Source organism: Primulina tabacum, chromosome 3, assembly GCF_025594145.1.
Source record: "Primulina tabacum isolate GXHZ01 chromosome 3, ASM2559414v2, whole genome shotgun sequence".
Lineage (NCBI taxonomy): Eukaryota > Viridiplantae > Streptophyta > Magnoliopsida > Lamiales > Gesneriaceae > Primulina > Primulina tabacum.
The window spans coordinates 30,540,539-30,558,166 of NC_134552.1; positions in this window are offsets into that span (position 1 = coordinate 30,540,539).

The following is a 17,628-nucleotide window of genomic DNA, read 5'->3' on the forward strand; positions in this document are numbered from 1 at the left end:
ACTTGAACAACATCCTAAACTACCCTACTGGACCCTAAGTTCACCAAGAAACCACCCCAAACCATAAAAACGAAAATCTCCTAAGTGCCCCTATGCTGGCCGAGAGGTGCACCAGCCCCTGAACCAACCTGTCGTGAACCCTCTTAGGACCCTAGTGAGACACCCTAGACCAGCCTTTGGACCCCAGGCCGCGCGCTTGTCTTCTATGCAAAACCTGTACACTGCGCGTACATGGGAGGCTCTCGGGTAGGAGTCCTAGTGGGATAGGACTCCTCCCAGCTCTGTGGACTCGGACCCTTACGTGGTTAGGACCCTATCCCTGACTCACCCACCCCTTGACCGAGCCCTGGTCCCAAGCCGTGGCTCCCCTGCCCTCACACCAAAGAACCCGATCACTCCAAGATGTTGACAGCAAATCGGCTTCCCTGGTGTGTCACGGTTTCTGCTTGTTCTTGCTTTAACTTTGGTGATTATGGTGAGTAAGTTAGGATCTTAAGACATGCTTAGACACCCCTAGTTCATACTTAAGACCATGGCAGCCCCTTTTTACGTACAAGGCATGAACTTTGTGCACAAAAATCAAAAGTTCAAAGCATGCACATGAGAAATTCGAAAATTCTGAATAAAATTTCATGATCTTCATGCATACATTAATTCAAAACATAATACGATATGATGGATGAGAAAAGGAAGATTAAGGCGTGCCTTTGCGTATTTAACGCACGAAAAACCGTTGACGTCGAAGAACGGATCGAAACCAAGGCTTGAATTCTCTAGACCCCTTCGAGTTTCCCTTCAAAAAGCTGTGCAAGTGTGCTGCCGTGTGCTTGAGAGAGGTGGAGAGTTCTCAGAAAATAAAATTAGGTGGTCGATAGTTGATGTTAGGAGTGTAGGGTTTTTGGGAGACTAAATCATGTATTATATACTAATTATTTGCTAACATGGCTTTAGGCCCATTAAGCCAACAATTAAGCCCATTAGCCTTTAATTAGAATTAAATAAAATATTAACAAGGTTTTTGTTTAAATAAATTTGTGAATTTATTAGCCGGGTTGCCAAAAAGCTCGTATTTTAGGTGAAAAACCAACACCGATAAAATTTACGCCCCGGCGTATAAAATCACCTCAAAACCCTTAATTTCACAAAAATACTAAAAAGCATCGACCATATTTTTAATTATTTTAATAAAAATATTTTACGTTTTCTTCAGCCCTCGGTCCCCGTTCCTCGATCGTCACTTGAATATTCCTAAAAATACATTTTTCATGCATGATGACAAATAAATCTCATTTAGCATATAAACAAGTACGTCACATAATTAATTAGCAACTAAAATCAATTAATTACTCAATTTTTCATAATTTCCTTGATTCGCATGCAGTTGGATTACGTCGTCTTAATTTTGGACCTTACACTAGATACCAAGACAATCCTAATATTACTCATTTAAAAGCCGTAAAACGTATCCTACGATACATATCCGGAACCATTGACTTATGATTATAGTACAGACATGAAACCAATTCGAATTTGGTAGGATTTTATGATGCTTATTGGGCTGGTGACTTAGATGATAGAAAAAGTACATCTGGAGGTTGTTTTTATCTTGGAAATAATTTGATCTCATGGCATAGTAGGAAACTAATTGTGTTTCACTTTCAACTGCTGAATCTGAATATGTGGCAGCTGGAAGTTGTTGTTCTCAACTTTTATGGATGAACCAAATGGTAGAAGACTATGGGCTTAAAAGTGGAATTTTAATTGTGTATTGTGATAATTCTAGTGCTATTGATATCTTCAAAAATCCAGTACAATACTCTCGAACAAAACACATTGACATTAGACACCACTTTATTCGAGATTTAGTAGAAAAAGATTGATTCGAATTGAATTTGTTGGTACAAACAACCAATTGGCTAATATACTCACAAAAGCATTAGATTTTGAGATATTCTCCAACCTTAGGAAATCTCTCAGCATGTGCACTGCATAAACATCCATAGATTTTGTCTCAGATGTTACAACATCTCAGACAACACCTAACATGTATTTGCATTTTTAGAACTTAGACATTCTGCATTACTTTCATATTGTGATATGTTATGTTTAAACTGTGTTGCATTCGTTTTTGATGCACTTACAATTCCTAATTTCCTTTTAAATCTTCACACTCATACATGTGAACTCGGTCTCAAAGGAGTTAATAGTGGCCTCATGACTCTGATTATTGTGATAAAAAAATAATAATAATAAAAAATAATGGGTTTGTGTCAGAAGGAAAGATGGAAAAAGTTATCTAAAAGAGCCCAATGAAGGCTGTACTTTTAGTATGGAAGCTACCCCTTCTGAAATTAACAGAGAATTGGAGGAAAATGGAAAAAGCTACCTAGAAGAGTCCAATGAAGACAGTTCTTCTAGTGTGAGAGCTATCATCTCTGTGATCAGAACGTTGCTAAGTAATCAAGTGTGAAGATAGATCAAAATTTCTTTTCTGGAATTGGACATGTTGTCGGAAGATGTTGCCAATATTTATGACAACACTTCATCTGTAAACATAACTCATACTTTCTTTCATGTTTCTATTTCTGTTACATTCTGTTATTAGGAATAAATAGTTCATGCATAAACATAACATTGTGAATATTGTTGTGTCATGACGACATTAGTTCTTCAACAAAGAAAACTCGATGAAAATCAAAATTTTACGAAAAACTCGAATCTGTGAAGTGTCTGAGGTTTCAGTGGTGTTATTACGATGTGGGTTTACAATCTCGGGAAATTATTTTGAAATCAATTTGAACGGAATTATCCTCATCATCCACGAATTTTTTTACGGTCCATTTTTCACCCGTTATTTATTACCGTTAGCAGCAAACCCATTTGGCTAAAACCCTGATTTTGTTACCGTTGAGGTAATTGGGCCTGCATATATCTTAATCCACTCTGTTATTTTTGAAAAATTAAATTATCCGCTTTCTAATTTTTGTGTAAATATTCGGAAACCCTCTCTGTGTAATTTCACCAGTGTTGATGTGGTTTCTTACTACTCCTCCTTATTTGAAGTCCAACTGTTAATCAACGGCAGGAAAGACTTATGATCATCATGACATACGGAGTGAAATGGGTGAAAGGGGATCGTTAAAGGTGCCCGAAATGCGCAACGGAAGTTTCAAAATTATTTTTCTAGCAAAAACCGAGCACCCTAAACTATGTGTGTAGCAAATACAATAAAACACAAAATGTCATACATAGGGTGTTTTAAAGATATTACCTATCAATCTAAAGAGATTAATGATGGCTCCAACTAAGATGTAAATACCTTAGCTCTTGAATGGCAAGACAAATCTTCAAGCTTCCAAGAGCACATCTTGCTCAAAAATTAATCCCACCACAAACAAGGAAGATCCACATTACACTTGCACTAGAAAATGTAAGGCATTTTTCTTTGAGAAGTGTATGCAATCTTCAACAATTGAAGAAGCAAAAATGAAGGAGAGTTTTACACTAAAATTTTGGCCATCTGAGGGGAGGAGAGAAGGATGAGTGTTTTTCTTGGTGTATGAAAAAGTTAAAGTGAGCATGTGCATGTCATGCCTTGGATATTGAAAAATTAGCCTCCAATTCTTCACCTCCCTAGCATGCTTTCTACTTGGGCTTGTAACAATTACAAAGCTCATGGACTTTTTATTTAAATGTCTCAAACACATTTGAGAGCATTTAAACTTTACTTGATTTTACTCAAGCCTAATTATCTCTAATTGGGCTCTACAAAGCCCAATGTTATTTAATTAATTCAACATTGAATTAATTTAATTATTTTGGACACTACTAGGTCCACTAGTGTTTAATTAATTCAACACTTGAATTAATTTAATTTAGTCCATAATAATGTTTATGAAAATCACAATTTTCAAATACATTATTTGTTTGGCCAACTTTTAATTTAGGAACACTTCCATAAATTAAAAGTTACATTCTCCTTATAGAAGTCATACTTCTATTTTTCTTTGCGCTTATAAACTCCTTTATAAGCCTTTCAATACATTGAACTATTTTTACTTCTCAACGGGATCTAAAAAGTTAGCACTTGTGTGGCCCTAAATGGTTCATTGATACAACTAGCCGTGGGTTCCATCTCCATGAGATTTGGGACTAAACATGTCCTTATATGAGCATACCCCAATTGCTTCATTCTTACTTATCAACTCCTTGATAATAAGAACGTCAGAACTCAAGTCTGATAGTACACAACCAATCATGTTAAACGCCTAGCAGCATCGCTTACATGATTCTCTAGGTATCAAATGATAGTGCCTGCAAGGACCATTCAATTATGGTTAGCATACAGTATGGTCCCTTCATCTCATATATCCCGATCGATTCGACAACTATTGGTATATCAAAAGCTGTCAAAGAATCGATACTATGTGTCATGTCGTAGTTGCATCGATGGTGTTATCTAATAAATCCCTTTCTTAATTACCATCATACTCTGATCAGATATTTCAAACAACATACACATAGGATATCCATACCCAAAGGTAAGCGGTGAATCCCCGACTACAATGCATCAACTCCTATATGTTTCGACAAAACACCCAACCTTGCCACCTAATGACCCCATATGAGTCGGTAAACAAGTCAAAGTGCAATGCTAGCATATAGAGTCTCAATGTTGTCCCTGTAGAACCCATTAAATCAGACTACGTATAAGTCATGCATAATTACTATTATTTAGATTAAAATGATTTTATGCATGAGGATTTAAATTCTTTTCTTTAAATTTGTTGAGTTATTTTATGCAGTAGTTTAGTTTCATGTTTTCGGATAAATAAGCGAGGCCGGACTGGAGTTGGAGTATTAAGATAAAATTTAATGATAAGAAAATATTTCTAGAATTTATTTAAGATAAGAATAATTTATTTTAATGAAAAACAATGTTTAGGGATTTAATTAATTAATTGAAGTTAAGTAGTAAATAAGTTCCTTTATGTCCAATAATTAATTAAAAGCCTAAATTAAAATGTGTGACCAATTGAGATAAATTAATCAAGGCTTATTTTATTTAAGAAATTGTAACTTAATATGTTAGTAAATTTATTGTAAGAATTGGCCATGCATGCAAAGGATTACTATCCAATATTTATTTAATTCTTTCATTAAAATATATAATTAGTGTTTAAAACTTTAAGGAGATGAAATTCAATAATTAAACAATATTCTCCTCCATTATTCATCAAGATTTTCGGCCATCACCTTTGTAGGATTTAAAAAAAAGTTGACAACTCATTTCCTTTGATTCCTTTCCCTATCCATTCTTGGTAGATAAACCCCTCACATTTAATCATCAACAATTGAAAAAAAAAATTTTCTATCACATTTTTTAATGATAAAATCGGCCGCACCTCCCTCAAATCTCCCTCAATCCCTTGATAGCACACTTCATTCCTTATCTCACTAGCAACTAGGATGGAATGAATTGAATTGACATTCTACCACCTCATTTAATTCATAAACTTCCCCATTCTTTTCCCTAGCCATTTCCCCCTCCTCTCCACCGTAAATTCAGAAGAAAACCAGTAGGAAAAATCGTGAGCCACCAAGAAGAACAAGAGAGAAAACAAGGAAAAGGAACTCCGTCTCCGCCGCGCCGCTTTCGTCGTTTTGGTTTGTTCTTTAGAAAAATCAAACTCCAGGCATGTATATGTTATTCCTTTCTCTTCAATCAAGTCATATACTGATTTTTTTAACATCACATGTACATGATATAAAGGTGAAAACCGAAATTTTGACAGCAACATTTCACAAAATTCTGCACAGATTTTTCGGCTACCTTCATGCTTCACGTTTGGTATTGTTTTGTGATTCAAGGGGTTGGCTCGGTTACAGGCGTTCAAGGCTGTATCTAGACATGTGCTAGGACATGTTAGAGTCATGGTAGTCCATTGGTTCCAGCCCCTACACGCTGACGGAAGAGATTTGACAGCAACTCTCATAGTTACAATTGTTGAGTCTCGATTTCTCTTCTTGTTTTTCTAAGGCGATGGTTCGGATCTTGGTTGGCCTAGGACCTATAACCATGGTTTGAAAACTTCCTTAGCATGTCTAGGACATGACCAAGATGACCTTTCATGACTTGGTTCATAGTCCCATCGGTTTTAAAGCAAACAACACAAGACAGCACCTTCGGTTTTCAATTTTCTGATTTTGTTGTGTGAGTGGGTTTTCGATTTTATGGTGTTGGGTGGATCTTGGTTGGCTTTATAGCCCTTATCCATGGTTATACAATACCTCATGATGTCTAGATCGAGCCATGGTCAATCGTATTGCCACTGGAATGATGAAAGACAGCAAGCGAACCAATGCATCACAGTACAGATTTTTTGTGTTCTCGGTTTCAAGTTTCGGTTGCCTTGGGTGTTTGATTGGATTGTGATTGGCCTAGGGCCCTTAGCCATGGTTCAAGGCCACACCTTAGGATGTTGGTAAGAGGCTCTGGCCGGCGGTTCAAGCCCCAATGGCCAATAGCCTCGTAAACGAATCAAAGGAAGTACAGCAGCTGCTGCTGCAATTTTGTTGACAGCAGCTTGAGCTTCGGTTCAGAGGCTTGTTTCGAGTTCTTGGTTGGCTTTTAGTCTATGTCCTTGGACTGGACAGTACCAAATTGAATTAAGAAGGTCATGTTTTTGGCCGTTCATTATTTCGTTAAGTTTAGAGGTCGTACGAGAATTTACGGTGCAATGTGCCAAAGTGACTCTCAAAAAAGCGTTTCATGATTTTGGGCCTCCATGCACAATTTTCGTGTATTACAGCCCTTGATATATATTTTCAGTATTTTAGGTGTATTTTAATCACGACTAAATGATGGTTCGATATTGGTTCTGGTTGGTACGGAGTCATGGTTAGATACTAAGTTTGTTGGGCGTAATTGTCTCGTTTTTGGTTCGGCTATGATATGTTGGCCAAGTTGAGATTATTTTCATCTATCTCATGCTAGAATTAGGTCGCAGAGAGCCTGGGAACAATCCTACTCCTTCGATATAAAAAAAATGTCATTTTAATTATATTACGTGCATAAAAATAGAAAATGTTTATTTTTGAGATATATGCGATATGTCTTGTGGCCACCTTACGCTTATGGGATTCAGCTTATGGGATTATTACTTCACCCGGTGACTTACGACCGGTTCATGTTCATGTATGGGTACGGATATCCAGTCCAAGGGCTGTGATGATCTCCACCGCCCAGTATACTGTGGTTTAGTCTGATCAGACGTGCATGTTATGTTATGATACGTTATGGGCCACTTGCGTAGAACATTATCTCAACAGAAAATTATGATATGCTATTTTATGACAGGGCTCTATCGAGCTAAACATTTTACGTATGATTTTCAGATATGCACGTATTTATAATTATTCATGACACGATTTTCACGTTACGTTTCACGATACGATATTTTTACGTTACGCCGAATTTTATGATATATTTACTTGTTATCCATGATATATGCATAATGAGTCTTTAGACTCACTAGACTTGATTGTTGTAGGTACTGATGAGGTCGGAACCGAGGGCGGGGCCCAGTGAGCTAGCTTGGATCGGCAGTAGTAGGAACCCGAGGACCTCATGTTTATCGTTTACTATTTTTGTTCAAACTCAGTTTTTACTTTGAAGAATTATTTTAAGTGTGGTTTTGAAAACGTTATTTACTTCCGCTGCTACTTTAAACATTAAATCTTTTATCAGTTTATTTATAAATGAGGCATGTTATTTATTTAAAGAGAAAAATTTTAAATTATTCCGCAAATTTTCAAATACGAAATACGGGACTCGATAGTTGGTATCAGAGCCTATGTTCTTGTAAAGGGTTGTACTACTACTGATCTTGAGAAGCTCACGAAGTCATGTCTTCGGTCTGTAAGTTTTACGTTTACGCATTTAGTTTAAAGCATGAAATATTTTAACAGCATGTTTTCATGAAATGATTTACGTTCAGATTATGATTATGCAGTATTTATTTAAATTTAAAGAAATAATAGAAATTATGCATGTTAGATACGTATGGGTTATGTATGGAACAGTATGCCTCCTAGACGCATTCCTCAGCGCATGACAGAGGATGAGCATCGTCATGAGGACGGTGAGGACCTTAGGCAGGAGAGAGATTTACCACCACCCCCTCCACCGGACATGAACGCCCAGATGCTAGCCAGAATGACGCAGTTCTTCGCACAGTTTGCGGGGAACAATACTGGGGTAGCCAGGAAAACTGGGCCTGAGGCTAACTATGAGCGGTTCATGAAGATGAGATCGAAGGAGTTCTCAGGGACGACAGATCCCATGATTGCCGAGGGCTGGATTAAGTCCCTCGAGGTTATCTTCGAGTTCATGGGGCTTGGAGATGAGGACAGAGTTCGTTGTGCGACCTATCTATTTGGAGGAGACGCTCGCTTATGGTGGGAAGGAGCATCCGTAGCCTTGAATGTGGCTACTCTGAGCTGGACGCGCTTTACAGAGGTATTCTACTCCAAATATTTTACTGACGAGGTGCGTTCCAGGTTGACCAGGGAGTTTATGACCCTGAGGTAGGAAGACATGGCTGTTACGGAGTTCATCCGTAAGTTTGAGAGGGGTTGCCATTTTGTACCCCTGATTGCGAACGATGCTGGAGCCAAGTTGAGGCAATTTATAGATGGTCTACGGCCGATCTTGCGCCGTGATGTTAGGGTGGCTGGCCCTACTACCTATGACATCGCTGTCTCCAGAGCCCTAGCTGCAGAGCAGGATCTGATTGATATTGAGAGAGACCGCCAGGGCAAACGACCAGTCCAAGCACCGCACCGCCCTCCTCCGCAGCAGCATCAGAATAAGAGGCCTTTCCACGGCCCACCCAGGAACAGAGGACAGCAGTAGCAACAGGGACGGGCAGTCCCGAGAGCCGTTGAGTACCTAGTCTGAGCTAAGTGCACACGCCGTCACGCCGGAGCTTGTATGTATGGCTCAGGGAAGTGCTACAAGTGTGGTAGTCCTGACCACCTACTGAAGAATTGCCCTCAGGGAGTCTGCCTACCCAAGGCAGAGTTTTTGCTCTCCATGCAGCGGAGACGAACCCGGAGACCATGCTCATGACAGGTATCTTGAAGTTTTAAGTTTATATTTGAAAGTTATTGCTTCGAGGGTTTGGGTTAAGATTTTGAACATGGAATTGATGATAGGATTGCATGTTCTAATCAGTGTTACTTTCGGGAATTTAGATTAGAAGAACTTTGACCTTCGCATGTCTATAAGTAGTTCTAGTAATTATTGGGTTCAGCTTGATGTTCCAACCTTTCAGGGAGAATTTTTATAGCTGGTTCAGCTACGAATGACTTGATAGATTCAGGGGCTACTCATTCTTTCATTTCAGAGGTTTTTGCGAACTTCCTCAAGGTCAAGACCATTGGGCTAGATGTGGCGTATTCAGTAGTACTGCCTTCTAGAGAGGAGCTGACAGCCACTAATGTGATCCGAGACATAGACCTCGAGCTTCATGGCAATCTTATTTATGCGGATCTTATCGTGTTGCCGATGCCAGAGTTTGACATCATTCTGGGGATAGGACTGGCTATTAAGGAACAGAGTTTTGATTGACTTCCAGCGGAGATCTGTGCTAGTCCGACCGCCGGGAAGAGAGCAGTTCTTATTCGAGCCAGACAGGTACTTTCCTTTACCGCGCATTATACCTTGTGTCCAGGCTAGGAAGCTCATGCGCAGAGGGTGTCGGGCGTTTTTGGCGACTTTTGTATCCGGACCCGAGGCGCCCAGTCAGTCAGCCTCTGATGTCCCAATTGTTAGGGATTTTCTAGACGTTTTTCCTGAGGACATCTCTGGTATGCCACCCGAGCGAGAGGGGGAGTTTTTGATTGAGCTTATGCCAGGTACGGTACCGATCTCAAAAGCACCGTACCGATTAGCGCCGACAGAGATGGTAGAACTTAAGAAGCAGATTCAGGAACTTCTCGACGAAAGAGTTCATTCGCCTGAGTTTTTCACCATGGGGCGCGCCAGTCTTATTTGTGAAAAAGAAGGATGGTTCGATGAGACTCTGTATTGATTACCGGGAGTTAAACAGGGTTACAGTGAAGAACAAATACCCCCTTCCGCGGATTGAAGATCTATTTGATCAATTACAGGGAGCTTCAGTATTTTTTAAGATCGACCTGCGTTCTGGTTATCACCAGTTGAGGGTGAAAGACGCCGATGTTTTCAAGACTGCTTTTAGGACTCGTTATGGCCACTATGAGTTCCTTGTGATGCCGTTTGGTTTGACGAATGCGCCAGCGATCTTCATGGATCTCATGAATCGCGTATTTCAGTCGTATCTTGATCAGTTTGTGATAGTATTCATAGACGACATTCTCTTCTACTCAAAGAATCAAGAGGATCACAGCAGACATCTGACCGCACTTTTGTAGACCTTGCAAAAGCACAAGTTATTCGCAAAGTTCAATAAGTGCGAGTTCTGGTTAGAGAAGGTGGCGTTCTTAGGCCACATTGTTTCTAGCAGCGTTATTGAGGTAAACCCAAGCGAAAGTTGCAGCACTCAGGGATTGGGTTGTGCCGCAGAATACATCAGAGATCCGTAGTTTCCTTGGGCTAGCAGGATATTATCGGAAGGTTATTCAGGGATTCTCCTCTATCGCAGTTCCACTCACGTCGTTGACTAAGAAGAATGCGAAATTTGTGTGAAGCGATGAGTGTCAGAAGATCTTAGATACTTTGAAGCAAGCTCTTATCTCAGCACCAGTATTTGCCATGCCGTTAGGGCCCGGAGATTTTGTTTTGTATACCGATGCTTCGAAGCTCGGTTTGGGCGCAGTATTGATGCAACATGGGAAGGTAATAGCATATACTTCTCGTCAGTTGAAGACACATGAGAAGAATTACCCTACCCACGATCTAGAGTTGGCCGCCGTAGTTTTTGCCTTGAAGATTTGGAGGCATTATTTGTACGGAGAGAAGTGCCAGATCTTTACCGACTATAAGAGCCTCAAGTACTTCTTTACACAGAAGGAGCTGAATATGCGTCAGAGGCGTTGGTTGAAGCTAGTGAAGGACTATGACTGTGACATTAGCTACCACCCGAGGAAAGCTAATGTAGTTGCGGACGCACTGAGCAGGAAAGTCGCAGTGATGGCTCATTTGGTGGTTTCGAGACCCCTTCAGTTTGAGATGCAGAAGTTTGATTTAAAGACATATCCTCGAGGTAGAGTTCCCTGTCTATCTACTTTGACGATTCAGTCTTCTCTTCTAGACCGTATTCACAGTGGACAGTCAGCAGATGAGTAGTTGGCAAAGTGGAAGCAGAGAGATGAGGCCAAGGGTAGTATTTTGTATACAGTTAGCGACGGTATTGTGAGATATCGAGACAGAATGTGGGTTCCTAGCAGTGATTCCATTCGAGCAGATATTTTATCCGAGGCCCACATGTCGCCATACTCTATTCATCCTGAGAGTACGAAGATGTACAAAGATCTGCAGTTGTTGTATTAGTGGCCCGGGATGAAGAAGGATATCAGACGTTTTGTATCCGAGAGTCTGACGTGTCAGCTAGTGAAAGCGGAGCATTAGAGACCAGCAGGTACACTCAAGCCTCTTCCTATTCCCGAGTGGAAGTGGGAGAATGTTACCATGGACTTCGTTGTCGGTATGCCGAAGTCAGTCAGAGGATCAAATGCTATCTGGGTGATTGTTGATCGTCTTACCAAATCAGCGCACTTCTTACCTATTACGACGACTTTCACCATGATTCACTATGCCGAGTTGTATATCCGAGAGATAGTCAGACTTCATGGTATCCTCGTTTCTATAGTGTCTGACCGAGATCCTAGATTCACTACCTCATTTTGGAAGAGTTTGCATTCGGCTATGGGTACGAAGTTGTTGTTTAGCACAGCTTTCCACCCTCAGACAGATGGGCAGTCAGAGAGAGTTATCCAGATTTTGGAGGATCTTCTCCGTGCATGTGTCATCGATTTCTCAGGGAGTTGGGAGTCGAAGTTGCCATTGGTAGAGTTCACCTATAACAACAGTTTTAAGTTGTCTATAGGTATGGCTCCGTATGAAGCACTGTATAGTCGTAAGTGCTGATCGCCTATTCACTGGGATGAAGTAGGGGAAAGAGCAGAATTGGGTCCGGAGATTATTCAGCAGGCTGCCTGATGTAGTAGTCAAGATCCGTGATAGCATAAGGACTGCTCAGAGTCGATAGAAGAGCTATGCGGATCAGAGGAGGAGAGACCTAGAGTTTGTCGTTGGCGACCATGTTTTCGTTAAGGTAGCACCTATGAAAGGTATAATGCGGTTCGGGAGGAAAGGAAAGCTCAGTCCGAGATTCATCGGACCATTTGAGATCCTCGACAGGGTTGGGACGTTAGCTTATCGGGTTGCTCTTCCGCCGAATTTGGGGTCGCGCATATGCACGAGACATGTGCTACAAACATTGAGCCACCCGTCCTTGTGCATGTTATGTGTATATATATATATATATATACATGCAACGCTTTCCTCAGAAGAAAGGAGAAACGAAAGTTTAGGGGGAATTGCTCGTTGAATTTTAGAGTTCGATTTGCGATCAATCCGTCTGTTAGATTTTAAATCCGACTTCGGTACTATGTTCCTATCGACGCAGGCTATAACTGGAAGTAAGTTTTACTGCGTTTTGACATGTTTTGAAATTATGATGTTGTTGGAATTGAATGTATGTCATATGTGTTGTTCTTGACATGTTAGACAGTGTAGAATCGAAGTCAGATTAAGAAACGGACTGAATATGGAAGTGTTATGATTTTCAAAATGAGATTGACTAAAATTGATGTCAGATTTGTACGGTGGTTGATTGTAAATGATTGGAATTGGTACAGACTGATATAGTATTATCAGTATCGCAAGATTGTACTGTTGTACCGTCAGAATTTGATAAAACAGAGATGTTGTGATTTGATTAGAATATTTATATTGTCATTGCCAGATTGAACATTGACAGGCTTTGAGTCGAGACTTCGATTGTATCAGAGCGACAGAATAAAAGGTATAAATAAATGTTGATTCGGGATTGCACAACTCGAGTTAGGTTTGACTTGAGTTTCCCAAAATCACATACTTTATTTTATTGCATTGATATTTGCAGATTATCAGACTGATATGTTTAGTCTATTGAATTATAGCAGAGCCAAAGTTTGAGTTTAGGGCAGATCAGCCTAGCTAGGGCAGAAGCGCCGAGTCTTTGTCAGAACCGCGTAGACTCTAGACTTACGGTGTATCGATGAGCTTAGATGTAGATCGACGTCTATTGTAGACATTCGATACAGCATACCAAATTCTAAATTAGATCGGGATCCCTAGGTTAGAAATAAGTTGAGATAAGATAATAAGTCATTGACTTAAATACAGATTCGTATTGGTTCATGTTGTCAGATTGGATACATGTTTTAATGATTGTTTATGCTTTTATATATGTTTTATATGATTGCATTGATACATTGTTTATACTGGGATACTTATATCTCACCGGAGTTATCCGGCTGTTGTCTTGTCTGTATGTGTGCATGGCAACAGGTGGGACAGGTTCAGGGTCACAGAGGTGAAGAAAGATCGAGTTAGAGTAGAGACTACGGACTTGGACTAGAGTTAGGGTTTAAACACTTGTTATATAGTTGTTAAACCTTAGTTGAGACTGATTGTATATAGTGCAAGATTTGTACCTTTAATACTGACGTGTATGTTAAGATGTAGGCCATTACGTTCCGCATTTAAAAAAAAAATTTAGACCCTGTTTATTATAATTAATTAAATTAGTCCCAATGACGATTAATAAGATGATTAGCGTCCGGGTCCCCACAACAGGTGGTATCAGAGCGATAGATCCTTTAGATTAAGACAGAAGAGGCTTGTGAGCGGGGTAGATTAAGGATTTCTTTCCTGCTTTTGAATGCTAGCATGTCTTACTGCTTTAATACATGTTACTTCTTTATCTGATTTGATATTGTAATATGTTTTATTGAGAATGGATCAGCACCGATTCTAGATCTGCAGTAAGATGATCAGAGGAGGACTGAAGTTGGTTGTTGTATTTGAGTTACTAATTCTGTTGATAACCAGATATGCCTCCGAGACGAGTATCAGAACAGGGAAGTACATCAAATCCTCCGAGGATGTAACACCGACTCCAATGGAAACGTTACTGAAACGATTTCAGTCATTTCACCCGCCAACTTTGAAAGGAACAGAGAACGCTGTGGAATGCGAGAGTTGGCTTGATGATATTGAAATGCTTTTTGACTCATTGGATTATACAGATGAGAGGCGAGTTCGATTAATTGGACACCAGTTACACGATGTTGCTAAGGACTGGTGGATTACTAGAAAGAGAACCATGGAGCATAGAGGTACGACTATTACCTGGAATATATTTAGAACTCAATTTTACCAATGATTCTTTCCAGTGTCGTACCGGAAGGACAAAGGGGCAGAGTTTGCTAATCTAAGGCAGGGACCGATGAATATAGAAGCATACGTGTCCAAGTTCTCCACCTTGTTGAAATTTTCTCCACATGTGGCTGACAGCGAGGAAGCTACTGCTGACCAGTTCATCAATGGCTTGAACCCCGATATTTTCACATTGGTGAACACAGGGCGACCGAATAACTTTACTGACGCCCTGAACAGAGCTAAGGGAGCAGAAGCCGGTCTGATGAGACAGAAAGGAGCTTCATTTGTGCCTTCAGCACCGAGACCACAGCAACCACCTCCCAGATTTGAGGGTGGCAGCAGCAGTGGAGGGAAGAAAGAATTTTTGAAAGCCAGGGGAAAGCAATTCAAGAAACCTGGCAGGAGTTCTTCCAGCTCTGGTGGTTCCAGACAGAGCCAGAGTTATACTGGAGTTTATTGTAAGACTTGCGGAGGAAGACATGCAACTGAGCAATGCCAGGGAGTAACTGGTAGTTGCAACATCTGTAAACAGCCGGGACACTTTGCTAAAGTGTGTCCACAGAGAGGGTCCCAAAGATCTTAGGGAGCCGAGTCATTGGGATCAGCAGCACAGACTGAGAGACGATCAGCTGCTGTTCATACATTTCAGCCAGCGCCAGCTCAGTCACAGCAGAGGCCAGGAGGTAGCCAGATTGTTAGCCAGCCTCCTAGACAGCAGGCCAGAGTATTCGCTTTGACCGAGGAGCAGGCCCAGGAAGCACCAGATGACGTTGTGGCAGGTAACTGTTCTTTATGTGGTTACCCTGCTTATGTATTTATTGATACCGGTGCTTCACATACTTTTATTTCTGAACGATTTGCATTAAGTCATGCATTGCCTGTTGTATCTTTAGCTACTGTAGTGTCGGTCTCTTCTCCTTTAGGGACAGGTTTGATATCAGTAAATTCTGTAAAACATTGTATACTACAGTATGACGGGCATGAGATTGAGTTAGAGTGTATTCTACTGGGGTTGTCTGATTTTGATTGTATTATTGGTATTGATATGCTGACCAAGTACAGAGCTACAGTTGATTGTTTCCACAAGATAGTGAGATTCAGACCAGATATGACGGAAGAGTGGAAATTTTACGGTAAGGGTTCTAGATCGAGAATTCCTTTAATATCCGTATTATCTATGACTCGAATGTTACAGAAAGGAGCAGAGGGATTCCTTGTATATTCAGTAGATTTACTGAAGTCGAGTCCATCCTTGGCTGATTTGCCAGTGGTACGTGAGTTTGCTGACGTCTTTCCAGACAAGATCCCGGGATTACCTCCAGTTAGAGAGATAGACTTCAGCATTGAATTGATGCCAGGTACTGTGCCAATTTCTAGAGCCCCGTACAGAATGGCACCAATTGAATTGAAAGAATTAAAAGATCGGCTGGAAGATTTACTGGCCAAGGTGTACATCAGACCGAGTGTTTCTCCTTGGGGTGCTCCAGTATTGTTTGTAAGAAAGAAAGACAGTTCGATGAGACTTTGTATCGATTACCGGCAACTGAACAAGGCAACGGTAAAGAATAAATATCCATTGCCTCGTATTGATGACTTATTTGATCAGTTGCAAGGTTCTTCGGTATATTCCAAGATCGATTTGAGATCTGGATATCATCAGCTGAGAGTCAGAGATTCTGATATCTCCAAGACAGCATTCAGGACCAGGTATGGACACTATGAATTTATTGTCATGCCGTTTGGTCTGACGAATGCTCCAGCTGTATTTATGGGATTAATGAACCGTGTCTTTCAGAGATATCTCGATGATTTTGTGATTATTTTCATCGATGATATTTTGATCTATTCAAAGAATATGAGTGAGCATGCTAAGCATCTAAGAACTGTGTTGCGAATTTTAAGGGCTGAGAAATATATGCTAAACTGTCGAAATGCGAGTTTTGGTTGAGACAAGTAGTATTTCTGGGGCATATTATATCCGGAGATGGGATATCAGTGGATCCCAGTAAGGTTGAAGCCGTGATTTCTTGGCCAAGACCGACGTCAGTGCTCGAAATTCGAAGTTTTATGGGTTTAGCGGGATATTACCATCGTTTCATTAAAGATTTCTCGAGTATAGCTAAACCAATTACTCAGCTGACTCAGAAAAATGCTCCATTTGTTTGGTCTGAAGAATGCGAGACCAGTTTTCATGGAGTTGAAAAAGAGATTGACAAGTGCTCCGGTGTTGACTATCCCATCCGGTACTGGTGATTTTGTGGTTTATTGCGACGCCTCTCACAGAGGGTTGGGATGTGTTCTGATGCAGCGAGGGCATGTTATTGCTTATGTCTCAAGACAGCTTAAACCACATGAGACCCGTTATCCAATTCATGACTTGGAATTGGCAGCCATTGTCTTTGCATTAAAGATATGGCGACACTATCTTTACGGTGAGAAATTCGAGATATATTCCGATCATAAAAGTTTGAAATATTTGTTTTCACAATCTGAATTGAATATGAGGCAACGAAGATGGCTTGATTTACTTAAAGACTTTGATTGTGAAATCAAATACTATCCAGGAAAGTCTAATGCAGCAGCTGATGCACTAAGTCGAAAGGTATGTTCTTTATCCTTGTCGACGATCGGTGTTTCAAATTTGATAGAAGACTGTTGTTTGTCTGGATTAGCATTTGAAACAAATTATAGACCGTTGAGACTTTATACGGTGCAAGTAGAACCAGAGCTGATTATGAGAATTAAAGCTGCTCAGAAAGTTGATCAGAATGTATAGAGATCAATAGTGATGGTCACAACAGGGCATAGATCGGAATATCAGGTACGTGATAACGTCTTGTATGTAAATAATCGTTTGGTTGTGCCGAATGTTTCAGATTTGAGACGACAGATATTATCAGAAGCGCACAACAGTCGATTCAGTATTCATCCTGATGGCAGAAAGATGTATAATGATTTGAAAAGACAGTTCTGGTGGAAACAAATGAAGACTGACATTGCCGAATTTGTTTCCAAATGTCTGAATTGCCAGCAGGTGAAAGCGGAAAGAAAAGAAACCAGGAGGTTTATTACAAAGTTTGTCCATTCTTGAATGGAAATGGGATCACATTTCCATGGATTTTGTGACACAATTGCCGCGTTCCTCCCGAGGTTGT